The sequence below is a fragment of the Schistocerca piceifrons genome, chromosome 7, assembly GCF_021461385.2.
Source record: "Schistocerca piceifrons isolate TAMUIC-IGC-003096 chromosome 7, iqSchPice1.1, whole genome shotgun sequence".
Classification (NCBI taxonomy): domain Eukaryota; kingdom Metazoa; phylum Arthropoda; class Insecta; order Orthoptera; family Acrididae; genus Schistocerca; species Schistocerca piceifrons.
In genome coordinates this window covers 6,859,402-6,873,469 of record NC_060144.1, presented here as the reverse complement: position 1 = coordinate 6,873,469, position 14,068 = coordinate 6,859,402, and positions in this window count along the sequence as shown.

The following is a 14,068-nucleotide window of genomic DNA, read 5'->3' as shown; positions in this document are numbered from 1 at the left end:
CACATAATTATTACATCTCGTGTTCTTCGTTAGTCATACAAACATTGAACTACGCTTTTCGAGCCGGCCGGAGTGGCCGTGCGGTTCTAGGCGCTACAGTCTGGAACCGAGCGACCGCTACGGTCGCAGGCTCGAATCCTGCCTCGGGCATGGATGTGTGTGATGTCCCTAGGTTAGTTAGGTTTAAGTAGTTCTGACTTCTAGGCGACTGATGACCTCAGAAGTTTTAAGTCGCATAGTGCTCAGAGCCATTTACGCGTTTCGAACTTTTGCATATCATAAGATTTGTTATTACGCTTAAATTTGATAGAGAACGCATTTGCAGCTGCTACTGTCTGGTTTGTGTTTTATCAGCGGCTGACAGTGCATATTCAGTATAACACCATTATAGACGTACTTTAATGGAATACTTGTTATCGTCATGAGTAAAGCTACAGCTCACTACACGTCGCGAGCCTGTCCGGTTAGCCGTGCGGTCTGACGCACTGGCCATTACTCTACCATGCAAACATATGGGGTTACACTCGTCTGGTGTGAGACATTCCCTGAGAGAAGGGGGGGGGGGGGGAGAATCCACTGGGGGTCGAACCGCACAATAACCCTGGGTTCGGTGCGGGGCGGCGGTGGGCTGAGTGGATTGCTGTATCCTGTTGTGGGGTTGTGAACCACTGAGGGCTAAGGCGGGGATGAAGCCTCTCCCTCGTTTCTAGGTCCCCAGTTCAACACAATATAGGTCGCGAGGAAAGGGCCCCTGGCTACATATCGATGATAGACAATGAAATCCCCGAAACTCCATCTGTCTGTTAAAACTCTTAATTCCAGTAATTAGTAACCCCGTTACTAAAGAGAGATTTGAAAGTGCATGGATCTCTAAGAGCAATCAATAACTAGGTTACAACTACATAGTTAGATATCTAGCAATTTTATCTATATCACTTTACATATTTTTTTAGAAACTGATTTTGCTTCGCCTGTAAAATTTTGCAGAATCATCGATATGATGATATTTTCGCGCAGAATATACGCCGGAATTCAGTGCACTTTTTTCTGGTGGACATCGACTCCGAAGAACGTCTTACTCTAATTGCACGCAGTTTAGCACGGCAGTCTGATAAAAATAACACACGGTTCACATGTTAAAATTTCACAAACTAGAAAGTTTGACGCTAAAAAGATAATAAATATTATTGGTGAGACAGAACTGTATTCATAGTCTGTTAAATTGCTGCATAAGACATTCATAATGATCGCTATGTCAACTCAACGATTGGTTTGACACCACATTTCGTTATTCAACAAGGCCATATCGCAGGAGGTATTCCCTTATAGACCCATGATCTGTAGATTGCCTTACCCAACTATCAAAACAACTTCCTTGACTGAAAGCAACGATCACTGATTGTTGGACTAGGCCCGATTTATAGAATCTTGTAAAGCAATAGTTTTTAGAAAGGACGACACATATCTGCATAATGCACAGTAGCAATACCTACTAAAGATTTTCTTTCTCGAAAAAAAGAAGAATTATCACTTAAACGACTTTGTAGAGGTTCAAGGAAAATATCTTACTAAAAATAGAGTTGCTTCAACGTTTCCAGTTACTGAGGTAGGCTAACCCAATACCGATCTACAGAAGTGACTTGCGTTTGCCAAAAGCAGTATGTAGCTTAGGATCCGTTAGCCAAAGAAAAGTATTGTTAAAATTGTGCGAGATACAAACGAGGGGGCGGGGAGCGGGTGTCACGAGCGAGAAAGTTTGTCTGTTGCTGATCTGCAAAGATTAAATACGAACAATATGTGTTCGTAGACAAATTACACCGCATTATGCTCGTATAAAAAGATCTACAAGGTACAATACATAACAGTGCACAAGCGTTTGCGATAACACCACGCATCAGTAACTCCAGTTATTGCAAGATACGTGCTGACACTGTAGCATACGTTAAAAAAAAGAAAAAGAAAAAAGGGACATAATGCAGCCAGGCGGCCCACACTAGTGGTATAACAAGAATATTTCAGTTTCACAAGGGCGACAATATCTCTTCCTAAAGGCGAAAACATGTTCACTCGTACAGACAATCGATGACACTCTTCCGGTTTGCAGGCGCTCTTTACATAGGACGTACGTTTCCTTTGGGTGGCTCCTCACTGACCTGCCAGTGGTCGCCCGCCGGTGCGCCTGCTGCTGCGTCTGCTGCTGCCGTCACTGCCAGCACGCCTCCGCCTCCGCCTCCGCCGCCGCCGCCACCTGCCGCATGGCGCGTCGCGCGCTCACTGCCGCCTCGCCTCGCCTCGCCTCGCGCTCCGCGGCTCCGCAGCCTTCCGGGACGGCCGCGGGCGGCGCTGCCGTCGGCGGCAGATCAATAGCGTAGGGGCAGGTCGCGGGGGCAGAGCAGAGCGGGGGACCAGGGAGCGACCCTGCGCTGCGCAACCCTGGACCGCGCGAGGCGCCGCGCCGGACCCTTGGGACCGAACCACCAAATAAACTGAGGACGGCGACAACACACACACACCACCGGAAACGAATAAAAACCTTCACAGAAGCTACCACTTTCGTCCCCGTAGAGACTGAGAGAGATCTGTATCGAGGCTTCGGTGCTATTACGTCCGTACATTGAGCAAGCTGTAAAGAAAACCGAGGAGGAATTGGGAAAGGGAAATAGAGTCCAAGTAGCAGAAACATAAACCTTGATCCTTGTCGATGACATAGTAATTCTGTCAGAGATGGCAAAGGACTCGGAAGAATAGTTGAACAGAATGCGTAGTGTCTCGAAAGGAGGTTATAAGATGGTCATCAACGAAAGTAACACGAGGGTAACGCAATGTAGTCGAATTAAATCAGGCAATGCTAAAAAACATAGGAAATGAGACACCAGAAGCAATAGATAAGCTTTGTTACGCGCACAGCAAAATAACTGACGATGACAGTTGTAGAGAGGGATAAAATACAGACTGGCAGTAGTAAACAAAAAATTGGTAGCGTAAAATGTAAGGTTGAATGTTACCAAGTCTTTTTTGAAGGTAACTGTCTGGAGTATAGCTTTGATCGGAAGTAAACTTTACCAGTAAACAGACAAGAAGAGAACAGAAGCTTTCGAAATGCGGTATAGAAAAATGCTGAAGATTAGGTGCGTACATTGAATAACTAAGTGCGATTTACTGAAACGAGTCGAGGACAAACGAAATTTATGGCATAACTTCACTAAAAAAAAGTATCAATCGACAGAACCATTGTCAGACGTCAAGGAATCGTCAGTTCGGCAGTGGAGATATAGGGAATTAAATTGTAGAAAGAGACCAGGGCTTCAAGACAGTAAGCAGGTTCAAATGGATGTGTTAGAAAAAAAAGGTTCAAATGGCTGTGAGCACTATGGGACTTAACTTCTGAGGTCATCAGTCCCCTGGAACTTAGAACTACTTAAACATAACTAACCTAAGGACATCACACACATCCATGCCCGAGGCAGTATTCGAACCTGCGACCGTAGCGGTCGTGCGGTTCCAGACTGTAGCGCCTTTAACCGCTCGGCCACTACGGCCGGCTTCTCATAAGTAAATATATCGGTGTCAACCTCGATCAGATACTGACATTTAAACAGCACTGCGCGAACGTGTCGAAGAAGCCTGACTCAAGCGGAAATCTTCTCCAAAAAATATCCGGAAATAACTGGGGCACAAATGCAGATGGTCGACTCGGTGGTGCAATTCCACTTCTGTTCTCGGCTGCTCAGTATAGATGCCCTCAGTGGGAAAACAGCGTACATACAACAGCGTGTGAATGAGACCGAGAGGCACTGTCAGATCTGCTTCCATTCCGTGGTTGCACGTTCTGTCCCATATTGCTGCTCCGGATGTCAGAAGAACAACTGCCAAGGAGTAAATTTTAGGAAGACAGAGTCCTATAAGAACTCACTTGTAAGTAGGGCTTTCCGCAACCCTCCAGCTATACAGCTAAAGTCATGCAAACCATCTTTGGATCACAGAAATTTTCAATGTCACCGAGAAGCGGAAAGAACGCTGGAGTGAACATACATCCCAGAACGCCAACTTAATTCAAAAGAAAAGTGCGACCTACTTCTGTTTATACACTATCAGCGTAGAAAAGAGCTTAATGAAGTGTGTGGATGATTTTTAAATTTATTTAGCTAATTTAATGCCTAGTGGACAGTTACAGACCTATCGCATTACTGTCTTACTATTTTGTTAACGAATAAAAACTGCATTACACTTATCGCTATTGCGTCATACGTGAATTAGGATTACCGTCATCAGTTTTTCGATGGCGCAATCAGTCTTTTTCAAGGGTGCTTAGTTTTTTGCCCATCTACATCTTATTCAGTGATCTGATCAAACTTAGCATTATTTCCTATTACCTATTTTAAAATTAATCTATACTTTTACAGATAGATACTGCAGTCTGTTATCTGATACTGACGTTACACTAGTCGTTTTGCAATTTATTTTGTGCTTAAATGCGTTTTTAGCCCTCGGAATCAACAATGCGGCACATTATGCAAATTACGTCGAATTAACAGAAGATATAAATTAACCTCCCCCCTTTAAAAATTAATAACTTGTAAAGGCCTTAAGTGATCTTACCAAACGAAGTGTCAGCTTAAATAGCACTACTGAAAAATCAGCTACAAAACATGACTGACCTACCTCACTCCTAATACATGCGCCAGCCGGAGTGGCCGTGCGGTTCTAGGCGCTACAGTCTGGAACCGCAAGACCGCTACAGTCGCAGGTTCGAATCCTGCCTCGGGCATGGATGTGTGTGATGTCCTTAGGTTAGTTAGGTTTCAGTAGTTGCGAGTTTTAGGGGACTGATGACTTCAGAAGTTGAGTCCCATAGTGGTCAGAGCCATTTGAACGAGCTAATACCTGGGACTGCACGTCTGTGAAGTGCTTCAGTACCTGGCCGCCTCATACTGGACCAGAATCCTCAAAAAGGCGCTATAAATTTTAAAAAATCGGAGCTGAGAAGTTTCGTTTAATAGGCTGTCTAGAGCAATGTTGGTAGTATTGAATCCCGGTCTTAGAAGCGGACAGCTGTTTATTCCGAACGCTGAATTTCCAGTCCGACGCGGCATTCATTTGTGACCGCGCAGAGATAGCGGGGCTGGAAAGTACTGCGTCATTCGAAGGAAATGTTTTGCTCAGCGAAATCAGATCGAAATGTTTTTAAACGGAGGCTGTTCCGGACGGTATATACTTTACCAGGAACACTTATGGCAATGTTGAGTCATTAGTTAATAACTCCTTACTGGAATAGAAGCAAAGAAATTGTAAAACGCGAGTGAAAAAAGAGATGAGTTTTAGATTTCACGATATTTCGCCTCCTGTTTCAATCCTTCCTTAAGTGTGTACTGTAATATTGGCGACTCAGCCTTAAAATCCAGCTGGTAGCCGCAACTCCGACTTTGACCCATTTTTTAAGTGACAGTTGCAAAATGCCGTTACTTACACTGAGAAAATGGAAATAAAAATTTTACTAAAGTGCGATAAAACACACATGCAGGTATGCACACATAATCATTCAATTGAAGACATGCGCGGAAAACGAGATAATCCTCAAATGTAAATGCTTAGAGATAAGTGTTCTGATCTGTTGCTAGGTACGGGAACTATCAAAATTGGCATTGGTCTCACCCCTAAATATTGCAAGGAATGAAACCAGTGTCAATTTATCTCTAAGTTCAGGCATTTGAGGGTTAGCCTGTTTATCCGTGCATGTCTTCAACTGCTGTTTCTAGAAGATTGCTAATAAGCTATTACAAAATAAAAACATGATTACTACAATTTTACCAATCGGTCAGCTGTCGCAAGATGCACAGTAACCAACAAACAAACTAATAAGCCAATATCGCCCAAGCTCTGTCCGAAAGTCTTCTCCCGTGAAAAAAATGGACGATGTGTTTCGGAGATTTCTGGCAACAATCGATTCCTGTATGGCTTCTTCGTCGAAACCATCTCTGAGGAAAGTGGAAACTTTGTCGTCAGATGGTGTTGCTCTCTCGGTGCCTGCTGCAGAGGATTGAGAGGTATCAGATGCTGAGGATGATGAACAGGAAGCAAACGTCGGTCAGGGAGAAGTTGAAGCAGAAAATGAAGATGGAGAACAAGAAGCACAAGAGGAAGAAGACTAAGAAGACTGATAAAACTTTCACTTTTTTTTACACATATATATTTTCTATAATAAAAGCGGTAATAGAGGCAGTTTTGTAACATAGTTACCACTAAATTATAAATGTTCACCGAAAATATTTTTTGTTCACATTATTAATTTTTTCCAAATTCTTTTCGTTATGTTTAAACTTCGATATAAAAATCGGTACCACTAGGACCAGAAACCTCATTCACCTATTTTAGCCCATAGTGGAGCAGTTTTGAAACTTTGGCCAGGTTTTCAGAATTCTGGCCAATAGTGCGCCTCAACGTCCTATGACGATAATAGGTTGTCGGACAAAACCTGCATTCATCGGTGAAGAGGACCAGACGCCATTGGTACAGTTTACATTCCAGATCTTGCCTTGGTGTCGCCTTCCACGGCGTTGCTGGGAGGCGGGAGGGGGTTAGCACTGTTCGCAGTGTACGTCTGTGAGACGAAGCTGATGGTACTGTCTGGGTCGACCCAGCCTTCCCCGTGGGCTCCAGAAACGCAGCGTGGAGTTGTGTTTCATTCTTCTCGGAACGCCTATACGCCATTATTTGTAGGTAGAGGCCGGCAGATGGTGTTGTTGATTACGGGCGACCACTACGAGGCAGGTCTCCGCTTTGTGGCTCAGGACGATGCCCGAGTCTTCAACTGACGTCGCTGTGGTGTACATCAGTTGCGTAGGCAACCTCGGACACTGACAGCCCTTACTGACGTTAAGCGAGAATACATGCACGGTGCCCCCGAGGATTGCTGGCAGAGTGAGCAGCTTACACCAGCCAGGATGTACCGTCCACTACTGGAGATTGAGAGGTACTCCTTATATTCGAGCCACATTTTATTTTCTTATTTTCCAGTTTTACAATTTTGTATCGAGTCTGCAGGTATCATGTAGCATTCAGTGAATAAAGCGGTACGGCAGAATGCACACAGTTGAGCGTAAGATTTCAGTTCCCACGCTGAGTGGGAGAACCACATGGCGTTTGCAGTGGGCGGTGGCGTGAGACGTCACCACAGCTGTTCTGGCACGAAGCAAATAATATTGCTAAATAAATATTTGCTTGTAAAAGTTGCTTTTTCGAATGCAGATATTAGCAGAAGCCTACAGGTCAAAAGTAAAAATGGCTCTGACCACTATGGGACTTAATTTCTGAGGTCATCAGTCCCCTAGAACTTAGAACTACTTAAACCTAACTAACCTAAGGACATCACACACATCCATCCCGGGGCAGGATTCGAACCTGCGACCGTAGCAGTCACGCGGTTCCAGATTGTAGCTCCTAGAACCGCTCGGCCACTCCGGCCGGGTCTGGGTACTGATTTCTCAGGATCTATGCACCCAAATTGCGTGAAAATGTAATTACATGTCAGTTCTAGTATAATATATTTATCCAATGAATACCCGTTTATCATCTGCATTTCTTCTTGGTGTAGCAATTTTAATGACCAGTAGTGTAGTTTTGTCGTAAGAAATCGTTAGTTTTCATTTCTTCATTATTAGTTCTGTCGATATTATCAGTTTATGGTGTTTAGTAAATACGTATATCATAATGGCATCCCTTTTGAAAATTATTACGAATAATGTAGCTATCCTTATCATCAGTTATAATCACATGAAGTAGAATTACATTTTACAGAAAACCGACCGCGCTGATAATGCTTTCAAGAAATGGTTCAAATGGCTCTGAGCACTATGGGACTCAACATCTGTGGTCATCAGTCCCCTAGAACTTAGAACTACTTAAACCTAACTAACCCAAGGACATCACATACATTCATGCCCGAGGCAGGATTCGAACCTGCGACCGTAGCAGTCGCGCGGTTCCGGACTGAGCGCCTAGAACCGCTAGACCACCGCGGCCGGCTGATAATGCTTCTGCGAGAGACATAAACTTCGGGAACTTCTCGGCACAACAGATAGAAAGAACCGTAAACGACCACTCACTACGATAGTCCCAGGACGGATTGCCTTACTCTCTGCAAAACTCGGACGGAAAAGCGCGGCCAGTCATTCTGTACGGCTCTTGTACCATCCTCTACGGCCTCGGTGTCTAAATTGAGACGTTTCCGGAGGTTTAGTGCAAGTGGGGTGGTCTTGTAAGATGCATCGCACTGTAACCGACTTCTTTACTTTAACTGCATTGCAAAGATAGCTGTACATAGCGTTTCCCGTCGTCAAAAAGGTAGTGAGGTAGAAGTTTCCGATATTTTCGATAACAGAAACAACACGGAACTATGCAAGTCTTTATGGCAGTGCAAAAGTTGGTAGCAGTTTATATGGGCCTCATATGGATAATAACGAACAGTTATTTATCTGATCACAAATTCCCTCTGACATGTCAACGAAGAGGCCTGTTTTCTTTGGCTACATCCGTAGGATCGACCAGGGAAGATAGATAGATCGGATATTGCAAGTCAACCAGAAGACGCTGGATCTGAGAGAAAGAGATTTGGAAGAAAGAAATTTTAGCAACCGAGATTTACAGTTGGGTACATTTCAGGTCGAAGCTGCCAAAGATTCACTGGGCAGAATGAGAATCAAGAGGAAACCGACAGGGATGGAGGAGAGCATAATGTTACAAAGTGTGACAGTAAAATAATACGGACAAGGATAGGACCCGAGAGTGTGAAGAAACCTACTCAAAGGATGGCAACGAAACTTCATCATTACTTAGATTACAGACTACCAAGCTCTTGAGTCTAAAATTTATTTCAGAAAATTCAATAAATAATGAATGTCCAAATTGGCGTATCGGTTTTTGTGTGTGACGTGGGGATGGCGGGAGATGATAAATAGTGGTGATAGATAGGTGATGAGGTAACATTTTCCCTTATTTTTTCTTGTCAGTAGTTGCATTTAAGGGTTACTAATTTTCCCTAAGATGGCCATTCCCATTAAAAGACAATTTTTGTAATAGCAGGGAGACGCCCACAAAGCGAAACTGTCCGTTAGATGCGTCGCTGCCTGACCAGTCAACGTCCCGGAGTGGTCCTTCGAAAACTCCTGCAAAAGACACAGTCAAATTGCCTGTAGAAATTAGTGCCACTTTGGTCTGTACACTGTTTTCATTCGCAGCTGAGATTTTAAAAAGCATCTAATGCGAGCAGTAGCTTTCACGTTTTGGACCAACGTGACGAAACTAACGCATTTCTGAAATGGGACGATCAGCCTCTGAGCTACACGCATCTACAGTTTAGGCCCCATGATACAGAAATGTGCGTGAGTGATGAAGGTGGTGTGGTGGTGGTAAGTTCCTACGGGACTAAACTGCTGAGGTCATCGGTCCCTAGGCTTACACACTACTTAATCTAACTTAAACTAACTTACGTTAAGGACAAGACACACACCCACGCCCGAAGAAGGACTCGGACCTCTGATTAGGGGGGCCGCGCGAACTGTGGCAAGGCGCCCGAGGCCGAGCGGCTACCACGCGCAGCGAGTGATGAAGCCTGAGAAGTTTAGGGAAGGCTGGCGGTTTCCAACGTACAAACCATTCAAGCGTCTCGTTGCTCGCTAGTCGTGACAAGTCGATTAACACACACGGTAACGATGACAGCTCAAAAGTACGCCCGCGACCGAACCGCCACGTCATCCATGCTGCCGCTCAGGTGCCGGGGCATCGTGTGACACAGTCTCTCGCCCTCTCGCTTTCAGTTTCTTGTGCACTGGTAGTAAATAATGGGCGATTTTCTACTGTTGACTAAGTACAGGCTGTTGACCCAATAGTGTATAAGCGCTGAACAGTTTAAGCACACTTTGCCGCTGTTTCAATGAGGTTACATTACTTGATTAAGTGATCTTCTTGTATTTGTTTCTAAGTGTTGTATTTAACATTCCTCTTTATTTGCGTACGTCTATGATTCTTACATATGCAGTTTTGTAGTTTTTCCACAGATCCTTAAAAGCTGTTAGTAACTACGACAAAGAAAAAGAACCGACTCGAATCAACGTGATCCACAGACAGGCAAATAGAAACAAGAAGCCACTACCCCACATGATTAAACAGCTGCGTCTAAGGACTTCAAGTCGCCGTTGTTATCCGCAGTTGCCATCTCGGCCCTGACCCAAGCAAATTTGTCCACACTTTCCTCCTTTCCCACCCAACCCCAATATGCCGCAGGTTAAGTCGACGATTTAAAAGTACCCCACCACACACGGAGCAAAGTGGCGCAGTGGTTAGCACACTGGACTCGCATTCGGGAGGACCCGAATGCGTCCGGCCATCCTGATTTAGGTTCCTCGTGATTTCCCTACATCACTTCAGGTAAATGCCGCGGTGGTTGCTGTGAAAGAGCACGAGCGACTTCCTTCCAGATCCTTCCCAAATCCGATGGGAACGATAACCTCGCTCTTTGGTCCTCTCTCCCGAATTAATTAACCAACATCTCTCTTATCACTTTTCATCAAGTGTGAACTAAGCAAGAATGAATTTGTGCTTTAAAAACGGTGTCTTATCTTTCTCACTGATGTGGGAACTGATGAAAGATCTTGTAGTAGACTAACCTAATACGCAAAGCCTTTTCGATTTAGTATTTTCCTCATATGCACCAATAAAAATGTTCCCAAGTCTGTAATCCTAACACTCGTGATCATATATTCAGAATGAGTCGACCAGTCTGGTTTGGCAGTAGAAATAGCGAAAGGAAGGCAGAAGTGTTAAACGTACCGTCGTTTGACCATCGCACAGAGTCCCGCATGGATACATAGTAATAAGCAATCCAGGAGTAGAGACACAACTGAAAGAACTGAGAACAAATAAGTCGCCAGGTTCGGAAGGAATCCCAATTCGGTTTTTCAAAGAGTACTCTACGTGGTTCGTCCCTCGCTTAGTTTTTATCACGAATCTCTCGACCAGCGCAAAGAGCCAAGCGACTGAAGAAAGCGCAGGTGACTCCTGTGTATTGTTGTTGTGGTCTTCAGTCCTGAGACTGGTTTGATGCAGCTCTCCATGCTACTCTATCCTGTGCAAGCTGCTTCGTCTCCCAGTACCTACTGCAACCTACATCCTTCTGAATCTGCTTAGTGTATTCATCTCTTGGTCTCCCTCTACGAGTTTTACCCTCCACGCTGCCCTCCAATACTAAATTGGTGCTCCCTTGATGCCTCAGAACATGTCCTACCAACCGATCCCTTCTTCTTGTCAAGTTGTGCTACAAACTTCTCTTCTCCTCAATCCTATTCAGTACCTCATCATTAGTTATGTGATCTACCCATCTGATCTTCAGCATTCTTCTGTAGCACCACATTTCCAAAGCTTGTTTTTTCTTCTTGTCCAAACTATTTATCGTCCATGTTTCACTTCCATACATGGCTACACTCCATACAAATACACCCACTAACGACTTCCTGACACTTAAATCTTTACTCGAGGTTAACAATTTTCTCTTCTTCAGAAACGCTTTCCTTGCCATTGCCAGTCTACATTTTATATCCTCTCTACTTCGACCATCATCAGTTATTTTGCTCTCCACATAGCAAAACTCCTTTACTACTTTAAGTCTCTCATTTCCTAATCTAATTCCCTCAGCATCACCCGACTTAAGGGGCTCCGGAACGCCCTATACTTGCAATGTTAAAATAACGCTTATAAATTACATCTTTCTTCACAAAGTATTTGAGGTAGGAAGTTGAACTTTTTACAGATTATTTATTGGAATATGGGCTACAACTTAACACAGGGATTTTACAAAATTTTAGTTCAGTTATTAAAGATGATTTTTTTTCAATTGTAATGAAAATTCACAACATTTTTTTGCAATTTTTTATTTATATATTCAAAAATATAAAGTTTTTTGGAAAAAGGCTGTGTTAAATTATGCAGAAGGTACTGTGTAACATTTACTGAAAGTTTGAAACAAATATGTTTGGAAGATCCTTAGAAAACATGTAATTAGTATGAGAAAATAAAAGTTTTGGGAATCGAGCGACAAAGATTGTATTAACTTTTTAGTGCATTCCAGGTCCATAGGATGGATTATCTTCATCCTCTGCAAACTCCCCCTCCAGCTTCCTCTTGTTCCTCCTCCTGTTTACTCTTGCTTGTATTCCTAGACTCTTTACAGCCCTGTCTGCAGCCCGAAGGCGTTCCTTGTCTAAAGCAAGCATCGCTCGTTGTTGTGTTCGTAGATTTTGCTACCATTTTCTTCTGTTGCAGTTACTGCAACACTGTTCCAAAAGGTGGTCATGTATGAACACTTATCACATTTCAGTTGTATTTCACTAGCAAGTCCTACGTGCTTTATTATGGAGAGTTCCAGACGAACTTCACTATAATGAATACATCTTACACAATTTGAAAAAATTCCTTTGAGAACCGACATATCAAATATTTCATTCACATCCGATTCGCCCATAAATCATTCATAGTTTTCACTCATTGAACCAAGCTTCTTCTGTGAAGTATTTTCTTTCCCACTTTGACTGCTATGGGCAGGTGTACTTGAGAGGTTAGGTTCACTCACTTGGTTATCGTCTTTATTGTTTACAGTAATAACACATACCTTTGGTTTTCCAACTTTTCTCCTTTTCTTAAAAGCCTTCAGAGGATTTCTAATAACTTTACTTTTACTCATTATTATACTTCAACAAAACAGAGACTCAATAAACAGAATTAATTACGAATATTTTCGAGATAACGACAGAGTAAATAAACATGAAACAATCGACAATCACACCAGCGATATATATTGAACCATCACAGGTTAGCCACAACACATACTTTATCTCACATCACTAAAATGTACCTGATGAACACGGACGTTAATAATAACACCATTTGACAGCAGTTTAACAGCGCCACAGAGGGTCACGCTCATGTAGAACACATTTCAAAAAAAATTTAAAAATAGTTGTAGTCTTCGGAATTGAATAAATTATATATGTATTAAAAGGTAATAGTCTGCAGATTCAGAAAACGAAAAAAAGTAAAAATTGAACTTTTCATGATTTTGAGCCTTTCCGGAGCCCCTTGATTCGACTACATTCCATTAACCTAGTTTTGCTTTTGTTGATGTTCATCTTATATCCTCCTTTCAAGACATTATCCATTCCGTTCAACTGTTTTTCCAAGTCCTTTGCTGCCTCTGACAGAATTACAATGTCATCGGTGAACCTCAAAGTTTTATTTTTTCTCCATGGATTTTAATACCTACTCCGAACTTTTATTTTGTTTCCTTCGCTGCTTGCTACAACCCTGTCTCACTCCTTTGCCAACCACGCTTCCCTTTCATGCCCCTCGACTCTTATATCTGCCATCTGGTTTCTGTACAAATTGTAAGCAGCCTTTCGCTCCCTGTATTTTACCCCTGCCACTTTCAGAATTTGAAAGATAGTATTCCAATCAACACTGTCAAAAGCTTTCTCTAAGTCTAGAAATGCTAGAAACGTAGGTTTGCCTTTCCTTAATCTATTTTCTAAGATAAACCGTAGGGTGAGTATTGCCTCACGTGTTCCAACATTTCTACGGAATTCAAAGTGATCTTCACCGAGGTCGGCTTCTACCAGTTTTTCCATTCGTCTGTAAAGAATTCGCGTTAGTATTTTGCAGCCGTGACTTATTAAACTGATTGTTCGGTAATTTTCACATTTGTCAGCACCTGCTTTCTTTGGGATTGGAATTATTATGTTCTTCTTGAAGTCTGAGGGTATTTCGCCTGTCTCATTCATCTTGCTCACCAGATGGTAGAGTTTTGTCAGGACTGGCTCTCCCAAGGCTGTCAGTAGTTCTAGTGGGATGTTGTCTACTCCCGGGGCCTTGTTTCGACTCAGGACTTTCAGTGCTCTTCACGCAGTATCATGTCTCCCCTTTCATCTTCATCTACATCCTCTTCCATTTCCATAGTATTGGCCTCATATACATCGCCCTTGTACAGACCCTCTATATACTCCTTCCACTTTTCTGCTTTCCCTTC